The sequence below is a fragment of the Lolium rigidum genome, chromosome 2 (genome assembly GCF_022539505.1).
Source record: "Lolium rigidum isolate FL_2022 chromosome 2, APGP_CSIRO_Lrig_0.1, whole genome shotgun sequence".
In the NCBI taxonomy this organism is placed as follows: Eukaryota; Viridiplantae; Streptophyta; class Magnoliopsida; order Poales; family Poaceae; genus Lolium; species Lolium rigidum.
The window spans coordinates 56,488,142-56,500,727 of NC_061509.1; positions in this window are offsets into that span (position 1 = coordinate 56,488,142).

Here is a 12,586-nt window from a genome sequence, read left to right on the forward strand (position 1 = left end):
AGCCAAGATGCAATCTAGAAGACGGTAGCAACGAGGGGGTATCGAGTCTTACCCTTGAAGAGATTCCAAAGCCTACAAGATGAGGCTCTTGTTGCTGCGGTAGACGTTCACTTGCCGCTTGCAAAAGCGCGTAGAAGATCTTGATCACGATCGGTTCCGGCGCCACGAACGGGCAGCACCTCCGTACTCGGTCACACGTTCGGTTGTTGATGAAGACGACGTCCACCTCCCCGTTCCGGCGGGCAGCGGAAGTAGTAGCTCCTCTTGAATCCGACAGCACGACGGCGTGGTGTCGGTGGCGGTGGAGAACTCCGGCGGAGCTTCGCTAAAGCTACGCGGGAGATATGGAGGAGAGGGGGGCGGCTAGGGTTTGGGAGGGGGTGGTCGGCCTCAAGGGGGTGCGGCCAACTTGTGGCTTTGGTGTGGCCGGCCCCCTCCCCTATGCCCCTCATTATATAGCTGGAACCCCAAGTGTTGGTATCCAAGTCTTCGAATAAGACCCGAACCAAAAACCTTCCATAAGGAGGGAAACCTAGCCAAGCTAGGACTCCCACCAAAGGTGGGAGTTCCACCTCCCATATGGGGGGTGGCCGGCCCCCTAAGGGGGAGTCCACTTGGGACTCCTCCCCCACTAGGGTTGGCCGGCCATGGAGGTGGAGTCCCATGTGGACTCCACCTTCCTTGGTGGTTTCTTCCGGACTTTTCTAGAACCTTCTAGAACCTTCCATAGAACCTTCCGCGACATTTTAATTCACATAAAATGACATCCTATATATGAATCTTATTCTCCGGACCATTCCGGAACTCCTCGTGATGTCCGGGATCTCATCCGGGACTCCGAACAAATATTCGAACTCCATTCCATATTCAAGTACTACCATTTCAACATCCAACTTTAAGTGTGTCACCCTACGGTTCGTGAACTATGCGGACATGGTTGAGTACTCACTCCGACCAATAACCAATAGCGGGATCCGGAGATCCATAATGGCTCCCACATATTCAACGATGACTTTAGTGATCGAATGAACCATTCACATACGATACCAAATCCCTTTGTCACGCGATATTTTACTTGTCCGAGGTTTGATCTTCGGTATCACTCTATACCTTGTTCAACCTCGTCTCTCGACAAGTACTCTTTACTCGTACCGTGGTATGTGGTCTCTTATGAACTCATTCATATGCTTGCAAGACATTAGACGACATTCCACCGAGAGGGCCCAGAGTATATCTATCCGTCATCGGGATGGACAAATCCCACTGTTGATCCATATGCCTCAACTCATACTTTCCGGATACTTAATCCCACCTTTATAACCACCCATTTACGCAGTGGCGTTTGGTGTAATCAAAGTACCTTTCCGGCATAAGTGATTTACATGATCTCATGGTCATAAGGACTAGGTAACTATGTATCGAAAGCTTATAGCAAATAACTTAATGACGAGATCTTATGCTACGCTTAATTGGGTGTGTCCATTACATCATTCATATAATGATATAACCTTGTTATTAATAACATCCAATGTTTATGATTATGAAACTAATCATCCATTAATCAACAAGCTAGTTAAGAGGCATACTAGGGACTTCTTTGTTGTCTACATATCACACATGTACTAATGTTTCGGTTAATACAATTATAGCATGATATTTATCATAAACATAAAGATATATAATAACCACTTTTATTATTGCCTCTTGGGCATATCTCCTTCAGTCTCCCACTTGCACTAGAGTCAATAATCTAGTTTACATTTGTAAAGATATAACACCTTGGCCTTCTGGTGCTTTATCATGTTTCGCTCACGAGAGAGGTTTTAGTCAACGGATCTGACATGCTCAGAACCGTATGTATTTTGTAATTCATTTGCGTCTCAACGCATCACTCATTTCCAAATGAGTCGGCCTTAAATATGTTTGGTCTTCCGGTGGAACCTTAATTCCGCGGTCCGAAATATGTCACTAATATTGTCACACACAATATAGCTTCAAAGTTCTGACTCTGTCGGAAATACACCAAGTTCTCAAAGAACCTCTTGACTTAACATCCTTTGTCATTGTCAAAACAATGACATACTGTGCCTTCTTTTGTAGATTCCGTCACAATATTTTATACAACACTTAGTCTAATTTGAGATTGAAATTATATTTTATATGTGACAAAACCAATATCGGTGTAACACCTTACAGCGATTTGTTTGTCATTTCTTCATACAAAAATATATATATATATATATCCTTAGTTCTTCTAAAGTACTCAAGGATATTCTTACTGTTGTCCAATGATCATCATATGAATCATTCTTGTATATGCTCATAACACTTTATAGCACATGATATCTGATTGTGTACATATTATTCGTGATCTATAATCACTCATGTGTTTTTACTCATTGAGTGTCAGATACACTCAAGTCTTGTTAAACCTTCACATGACAAGAACATTTTCTTAATTTTTCTATATTGAACTACTTCAATATCCATCATATGTACTTTGACTTAAACTTATTTATGTGTTTCAATCTATCTTCATAGATCTTGACACTAAATTTGTTTCAGTCCATATCCTTTCATTGAAGTCAATGAAACCTTTTTAATCAAGTATATAATTACATCATTTATAACCAACTATATGTCACCTACATAAAGTATTATAAATGTGTCTTAGCGCTCCCACTTAATTTCTTGCAAATGCAAGCCTCTTCATCGTCTTTGATGAAAACAAAAACTCTTTGACTATTTCATCTGGTGAAGATTCCAACTCCGTGATACTTACTTCATCCAATTGAAGCTTGTATACCTATCTAGTATTCCACGGACCAGCAAAACTCTTGGTTGTATCTTGTATACATACTTCTTTAAGTAGTGTATTTTGCCATCCTACTAGCATATCTCATAAAAGAAATATGTAGTGATTACTAGAATAATCCACATAGACTATAAGCATTGCTACGGAAGATCTAATCTTATCGTATTCAACTCTTTGAACTTTGTCGTAAACAATTTTTCGATAAGTCGAGCTTTCTTCAAGGATATTTCATCCAAGTCTATCAATTTCATAGATCCATTTACTTTCATAAAGTATTCATCTATCTTGGATTTCATGGCGCATGGCCATTTTAACGGAGTCAGGGCCCATCATAACTTCTTTGTTTTGTAGTTGGTTTATCATTGTTCAAAATCAATCCTTTGTCCACAAATCATTTATTTGATCACAAAGTAAACCATACCTACAAGGTTCAATATGTACTTCGATCTCCATGGCTAAAACACTTTGTAGCCATGAGAGCCATGATCGTCGTGGCCGCTTCCGAAACCAATTCCGATGCTGCGATACTCTGATCATTATGCTCAGGTTCATAAACCTTATCAAATTATATTATCCTCCCACTCAAATACTTCACTCGAAACAATTTCTCGGAAATAAGAAACATTGACAAACACTTTTGTCTTTGTCTCGTGGGAAGAATTCCCAATTAAATCTCTGGGATAACCAACAAAGACATTCATCCGATTTTGGTTGACTATTAGGGTTTATACCCATGCCATAACTTGTATGGTGTCATTTCAATCGGATCATGATGATGCTCTATTCAGTGTAAAAGCGGTAGTCACTAAAGCATAATTCACAAAAATATAATGGCATCAATATTTTATCTCATCATTGATCCAACAAAGTTTGGATATATCTCTTGGATACTTCATCATCACTATGATACTCCAAGAAACGTAAGTTGTAGAACAATTTCATAACTCTCTTAGATGTTCGCTAAAACTCGTAATTCAAATATTTCCACCATTATCCAATCATAGATATTTGATTTCTATTACGATGATTTCCACTTCATACTGAAATTTATTTGAATCCATTCAAATGTTTCAAACTTCTTCCTTATTGAATATATCCATATATATATACTCAATTCATTGTTGGAAGTTTTTATGAAGTAGAAGAATCTCCCGCACACAACTATGCCCAGTGAACCACATACATCAGCATGTATATTTCCACTAAGTTAGTTGCCCGTTCAACTCTTGGCCTATGAACGGTATTTTAGTCATTCTTTTTAGAAAAGATTTGCAAGCGCCAAATGATTCAAAAATCAAATGACTCCAAAAATCCATTTGCATGGAGTTCCTTCATGCATTCCTTTCTAACATGACCTAAATGGCGGTTCCACAAATAAGTGGAATTCAAATCATTTTCCTTATGGCATTTTAGCGTCAGTGTTATGTATGTGTGTTTCACCATTAAGATTTATAATAACTTATCCATCGTACATGGAGTAATGTCATAATTTGAACAACTCATTGTTTTCATTTGACCAGAGCAAAATAACAATTATTAAGTTCTTTATTATAAATTCTAAGGGCTAGATAGAATGCCAATGACGAACATAATAACACTTTATTTTGTTCCAGACATGCATTCCTATCATATTCCTTGTCAGTCACTTAGGCCATTGTATTCTTGTATTGCTTTGTTTTGTATGACACTTCATACCAACCAATATAGTACTAATACCCAAGAATTTCATAGTGTGACTTAACTAGGAATACAACCATAACATGTATATCATTTATATACACCTGAGCTAGACTTTCTAGTCTTTTCTTTTCTTTTTGCCAAAATATCTTTTGCAGTTTCTCTTTTAGCTTTCCTCATTATTCGAGAAAACACTTCAACATCATTAACTTCTAGGTTTGTTGGTCAAATACCAATAACCTTGAGGTTCTTACTTTGAAGTTGATCATCATATGATAAGTGTTCTAGATTTCACTTATTAGTAACTATGATGAACAATTTCACTCATAATTTTATCCATCAATTCATGACAACTTTTTGAGACCATGTCTGTACATGCTAGGCTCATAAAGTTTAACTTTAGTATTCGCATGTGCAAATCTGGCTTGCACCCGTTGTAAGCACACGTAGAATCTATAACACCCGATCATCACGTGATGCTTCGATACGACGAGTCTTAGCAACGGTGCATACTAAGGATGATAACTTCATGGATATGCGAATATCGTTAGTGCTCCAATAGTTGGAGGATTGTGACGCCTGGCGTCTTCAACCTTCATACATTCCCATAAAACTTATGAGTTTATGTAGTCTCACCAAATTATATTCTATCATCTTGCAATAAGGTCTTAGATATCACATATATCTCATACCTTGATTATTTCTGAAAACTAAATTTTCAGCTCCTTACTTTTCAAACAAATTTGAACTTCAAGTTTGACGGAGACAAGATAACTTTAGGTACTAATTGAAACCATAGATCTTTGAATCAACAATGTGAGTTTTACTAAAAGTTTGCAATAGGACTTAATCAATTCTTGATTCTTTAACAATACGGTACCAATCCGTAAAGTTTCTTGTCAGATTTTAACAGTATTTCTATCTCAATAACAAGACTAGCGCATAGTAGAAAACGGATGCCAATACTACAAAATTAATTCAAAATACTACTCAGACTATGTTTATGATAATTAGTTCATGTTTTAATCTAATTACTAATGAACTCCCACTTAATACAACATCCCTCATAGTTGTTAAGTGGTACACGATCCAAATCCACTACACCAAAACCGATCATCACGTGAGATGATGTAGCTTCAATGGTGAACATCAACATGTTGATCATATCATCCATATGACTCGTGTTCAACCTTTCGGTTTCCGTTGTCCCGAGGCCATGTCTGTACATGCTAGGCTCGTCAAGCAAACCCAAGTATTCCGCGTGTGCAACATGGTTTACACCCGTTGTATGTCGAGTTTATCACACCCGATCATCACGAGATGCTTCAAAACGTCGAACAATGCAACGGTGCATACGAGGGAAGAACACTTTATTATCTTGATATTAATGTGAGGGATCATCTTATAATGCTACCGTCGCGATCTAAGCAAAATAAGATGCATAAAAGGATTAACATCACATGCAGTTCATATGTGATATGATATGGCCCTTTTGTCTTTGCGCCTTCGATCTTCATCTCTAAAGCACGGACATGATCTCCATCATCAACGGGCATGATCTCCATCATCGTCGGCGTAGCGTCAAGGTTCATGGCGCCGTCTTCATGGTTGTTCACCTCATGTAGCAACTATTACAACTACTTTGAAATACTACTCAACATGAAAATTAAAGACAACCATAAGGCTCCTGCCGGTTGCCACAATACAATAATGATCATCTCATACATATTCATCATCATATCATGGCCATATCACATCACCAAACCCTGCAAAAACAAGTTAGACGTCTCTAATTTGGTTTGCATATTTTACGTGGTTTAGGGTTTTCGAGTAAGATCTAATCTACCTACGAACATGAACCACAACGGTGATACTAGTGTTGTCAATAGAAGAGTAAGTTGAATCTTCACTATAGTAGGAGAGACGAGACACCCGCAAAGCCTCTTATGCAATACAAGTTGCATGTCAAACGAGGAACAAGTCTCATGAACGCGGTCATGTAAAGTTAGTCCGGGCCGCTTCATCCCACTATGCCACAAAGATGCAAAGTACTCAAACTAAAGATAACAAGAGCATCAACGCCCACAAAACCATTGTGTTCTACTCGTGCAACCATCTATGCATAGACACGGCTCGATACCACTTGTAGGATAACGTTGCATAGAAAACAAAAAATTTCCTACCGCAAACACGCAATCCAAGCCAAGATGCAATCTAGAAGACGGTAGCAACGAGGGGGTATCGAGTCTTACCCTTGAAGAGATTCCAAAGCCTACAAGATGAGGCTCTTGTTGCTGCGGTAGACGTTCACTTGCCGCTTGCAAAAGCGCGTAGAAGATCTTGATCACGATCGGTTCCGGCGCCACGAACGGGCAGCACCTCCGCACTCGGTCACACGTTCGGTTGTTGATGAAGACGACGTCCACCTCCCCGTTCCAGCGGGCAGCGGAAGTAGTAGCTCCTCTTGAATCCGACAGCACGACGGCGTGGTGTCGGTGGCGGTGGAGAACTCCGGTGGAGCTTCGCTAAAGCTACGCGGGAGATATGGAGGAGAGGGGGGCGGCTAGGGTTTGGGAGGGGGTGGTCGGCCTCAAGGGGGTGCGGCCAACTTGTGGCTTTGGTGTGGCCGGCCCCTCCCCTATGCCCCTCATTATATAGGTGGAACCCCAAGTGTTGGTATCCAAGTCTTCGAATAAGACCCGAACCAAAAACCTTCCATAAGGAGGGAAACCTAGCCAAGCTAGGACTCCCACCAAAGGTGGGAGTTCCACCTCCCATATGGGGGGTGGCCGGCCCCCTAAGGGGAGTCCACTTGGGACTCCTCCCCCACTAGGGTTGGCCGGCCATGGAGGTGGAGTCCCATGTGGACTCCACCTTCCTTGGTGGTTTCTTCCGGACTTTTCTAGAACCTTCTAGAACCTTCCATAGAACCTTCCGCGACATTTTAATTCACATAAAATGACATCCTATATATGAATCTTATTCTCCGGACCATTCCGGAACTCCTCGTGATGTCCGGGATCTCATCCGGGACTCCGAACAAATATTCGAACTCCATTCCATATTCAAGTACTACCATTTCAACATCCAACTTTAAGTGTGTCACCCTACGGTTCGTGAACTATGCGGACATGGTTGAGTACTCACTCCGACCAATAACCAATAGCGGGATCTGGAGATCCATAATGGCTCCCACATATTCAACGATGACTTTAGTGATCGAATGAACCATTCACATACGATACCAATTCCCTTTGTCACGCGATATTTTACTTGTCCGAGGTTTGATCTTCGGTATCACTCTATACCTTGTTCAACCTCGTCTCCGACAAGTACTCTTTACTCGTACCGTGGTATGTGGTCTCTTATGAACTCATTCATATGCTTGCAAGACATTAGACGACATTCCACCGAGAGGGCCCGGAGTATATCTATCCGTCATCGGGATGGACAAATCCCACTGTTGATCCATATGCCTCAACTCATACTTTCCGGATACTTAATCCCACCTTTATAACCACCCATTTACGCAGTGGCGTTTGGTGTAATCAAAGTACCTTTCCGGCATAAGTGATTTACATGATCTCATGGTCATAAGGACTAGGTAACTATGTATCGAAAGCTTATAGCAAATAACTTAATGACGAGATCTTATGCTACGCTTAATTGGGTGTGTCCATTACATCATTCATATAATGATATAACCTTGTTATTAATAACATCCAATGTTTATGATTATGAAACTAATCATCCATTAATCAACAAGCTAGTTAAGAGGCATACTAGGGACTTCTTTGTTGTCTACATATCACACATGTACTAATGTTTCGGTTAATACAATTATAGCATGATATTTATCATAAACATAAAGATATATAATAACCACTTTTATTATTGCCTCTTGGGCATATCTCCTTCAAAAAGACATATTGTAAACATTATAAGACTCTACACCGTCTTCCTTGTTGTTCAAACTCAATACTAGAAATTATCTAGACTTTAGAGATACCAAATATGCAAACCAAATTTAGCAAGCTCTAGGTGTTTCTTCATTAATGGGTGCAAAGTATATGATGCAAGAGCTTAAACATGAGCACAACAATTGCCAAGTATCACATTATCCAAGACATTTTAGAATTACTACATGTAGCATTTCCCGATTCCAACCATATAACAATTTAACGAAGAAGATTCAACCTTCGCCATGAATACTATGAGTAAAGCCTAAGGACATATTTGTCCATATGCAACAGCGGAGCGTGTCTCTCTCCTACACAATGAATGCTAGGATCCATTTTATTCAAACAAAACAAAAAAACAAAAACAAACCGACGCTCCAAGTAAAGCACATAAGATGTGATGGAATAAAAATATAGTTTCAGGGGAGGAACCTGATAATGTTGTCGATGAAGAAGGGGATGCCTTGGGCATCCCCAAGCTTAGACGCTTGAGTCTTCTTAGAATATGCAGGGGTGAACCACCGGGGCATCCCCAAGCTTAGAGCTTTCACTCTCCTTGATCATATTGCATCATTTCCCTCTCTTGATCCTTGAAAACTTCCTCCACACCAAACTCGAAACAACTCATTAGAGGGTTAGTGCACAATAAAAATTAACATGTTCAGAGGTGACATAATCATTCTTAACACTTCTGGACATTGCATAAAGCTACTTGGACATTAATGGATCAAAGAAATTCATCCAACATAGCAAAAGAGGCAATGCGAAATAAAAGGCAGAATCTGTCAAAACAGAATAGTCCGTAAAGATGGATTTTATCGAGGCACCAGACTTGCTCAAATGAAAATGCCCAAATTTAATGAAAGTTGCGTACATATCTGAGGATCACGCACGTAAATTGGCTTAATTTTCTGAGCTACCTACAGGGAGGCAGGTCGAAATTCGTGACAGCAAAGAAATCTAGTAACTGCGCAGTAATCCAAATCTAGTATTCACTTTACTATCAAAGACTTTACTTGGCACAACAAAACACATAACTAAGATAAGGAGAGGTTGCTACAGTAGTAAACAACTTCCAAGACTCAAATATAAAACAAAAATACTGTAGTAAAAACATGGGTTGTCTCCCATAAGCGCTTTTCTTTAACGCCTTTCAGCTAGGCGCAGAAAGTGTATATCAAGTGTTATCGAGGGACGAAGCATCAACATTACCTTGGGCTTTACCCTTACCTTTCTTGTTCTTTTTCTTATTCTTTGGTTTAGGGAATATATGTCTACCCCCAGGTGTAGAGGTGAATTTTAGGGTACCTTCTCCCATATCTATGACTGCTCCCAATAGTTTCAGCAGGGATCTTCCGAGTGTGATTTGTCCTGTTCCTGCACATTCAATAACAAGATAATCAATGGATATTGTTCTCCCAAGAATGGTTGTATGCACACCCACAGCTATTCCTTTAGGAATTATAACAGAGTTATCAATAAGAGTTATTCCTTCTCCCCCTTCAGCGAATTCCCAAAGTTTCAAAGATTTATGAATACTCTTAGGCATTAGGCAAAATTCAGTCATAATATCACAATTAGCATGAAGAGTTTGGTCACCTATAACAATTTTAATAGTAGGATCCCATAATGAAGGTTCAGAGTTCACTAAAACTTGATCAAGACGGTTACGAATATATCCATAATTTTCATTCAGGTGAGATGCACTTGTCTCAAGAGTGTTTAATCTATTATAAATGCTAATAAGGGCTGAATCAAAGTTATTAGCTGAATCATGTGATGCAACCAACTTCTTTATGGCATTAAAAGCTTGATCCCCATTGCAATGAAGGAAATCTCCTCCCACTACAGACATCCAAGGCATATCTATAGCGAATCATAAGACCAAAATAAAAATTACTAAGGAGCAAACTTAGAGTCATTTGAGGTTCAGTTTTACGATAAGAAGTAAAAATTCTGGACCAAGCATCTTTAAAACTCTCCTCATCCCCTTGTTTAAAAGTGAAGACTAATTCCTCGGGTGAAGAAGTAACAAGTGCAGAACTAGACATGGTAACAAAAGTAAAATGCAAGTAACTAATTTTTTTGTGTTTTTGATATAGAGTGCAAGACAGTAAATAAAGTAAAGCTAGCAACTAATTTTTTTGTGTTTTGATATAATGCAGCAAACAAGTAAGTAAATAAAATAAAGCAAGACAAAAACAAATTAAAGAGATTGGATTGTGGAGACTCCCCTTGCAGCGTGTCTTGATCTCCCCGACAACGGCGCCAGAAAAAGAGCTTGATGCGTGCAGTTGACACACGTCCGTTGGGAACCCCAAGAGGAAGGTGTGATGCAGACAGTAGCAAGTTTTCCCTCGGAAAGAAACCAAGGTTTATCGAACCAGGAGGAGCCAAGAAGCACGTTGAAGGTTGATGGCGGCGGGATGTAGTGCGGCGCAACACCGGAGATTCCGGCGCCAACGTGGAACCTGCACAACACAACCAAAGTACTTTGCCCCAACGAAACGAGTGAGGTTGTCAATCTCACCGGCTTGCTGTAACAAAGGATTAACCGTATTGTGTGGAAGATGATTGTTTGCGAGAAAACGAGTAAAGAACAATTGCGGTAGATTAAATGCGATGTAAAGAATAGGACCGGGGTCCACGAGTTCACTAGAGGTGTCTCTCCCATAAGATAAAAGCATGTCGGGTGAACAAATTACGGTCGGGCAATTGACAAATAGAGAGGGCATAACAATGCACATACATGATATGATAAATATAGTGAGATTTAATTGGGCATTACGACAAAGTACATAGACCGCTATCCAGCATGCATCTATGCCTAAAAAGTCCACCTTCAGGTTATCATCCGAACCCCTTCCTGTATTAAGTTGCAAAACAACAGACAATTGCATTAAGTATGGTGCGTAATGTAATCAATAAATACATCCTTAGACATAGCATCAATGTTTTATCCCTAGTGGCAACAGCACATCCACAACCTTAGAACTTTCTGTCACTGTCCCAGATTTAATGGAGGCATGAACCCACTATCGAGCATAAATACTCCCTCTTGGAGTTAAGAGCAAAAACTTGGCCAGAGCCTCTACTAATAACGGAGAGCATGCAAGATCATAAACAACACATAGGTAATAGATTGATAATTAACATAACATAGTATTCTCTATCCATCGGATCCCGACAAACACAACATATAGATTACAGATAGATGATCTTGATCATGTTAGGCAGCTCACAAGATCCGACAATGAAGCACGTGAGGAGAAGACAACCATCTAGCTACTGCTATGGACCCATAGTCCAGGGGTGAACTACTCACTCATCACTCCGGAGGCGACCATGGCGGTGAAGAGTCCTCCGGGAGATGATTCCCCTCTCCGGCAGGGTGTCGGAGGTGATCTCCAGAATCCCCCGAGATGGGATTGGCGGCGGCGGCGTCTGAGTAAGGTTTTCCGTATCGTGGCTCTCGGTACAGAGGGTTTCGCGATGAAGGCTTTAAGTAGGCGGAAGGGCAACGCGGGGGGCCACACGAGGGCCCCACACGCCAGGGCCGCGCGGCCTAGGGCTGGGCCGCGCCGCCCTGTTGTGGCGGCGCCTCGTGGCCCCACTTCCTTTCCCCCTCGGTCTTCCGGAAGCTTCGTGCAAAAATAGGACCACGAGCGTTGATTTCGTCCAATTCCGAGAATATTTCTTTACTAGGATTTCGAAACCAAAAACAGCGAGAAAAACGACAAGCGGCTCTTCGGTATCTCATTAATAGGTTAGTGCCGGAAAATGCATAAATACGACATATAATGTGTATAAAACATGTAGATATCATCAATAATGTAGCATGGAACATAAGAAATTATCGATACGTCGGAGACGTATCATCGTCATACCGATCATCCTGCCGATCAGAGTATCCTGCGGCTACTAGGTTACTGTCGTCGTAACTGTGGTTTTTTTCCTTTTCCTATGGCGATCCCTCCGTCCACCCGAGTCGTGCTTCGGCTGGTCGTCGTCTTCGTCGTCACTGCGCTATCGCGGCTTCCGTACGTTATCCTCGCCATCAGCCCAGCTGTTGGCGATTTCCATTAACTTGGTTATGGTTTTTTGTTTTTTGCGCCCAAGTTCCTCTATGTAGCTT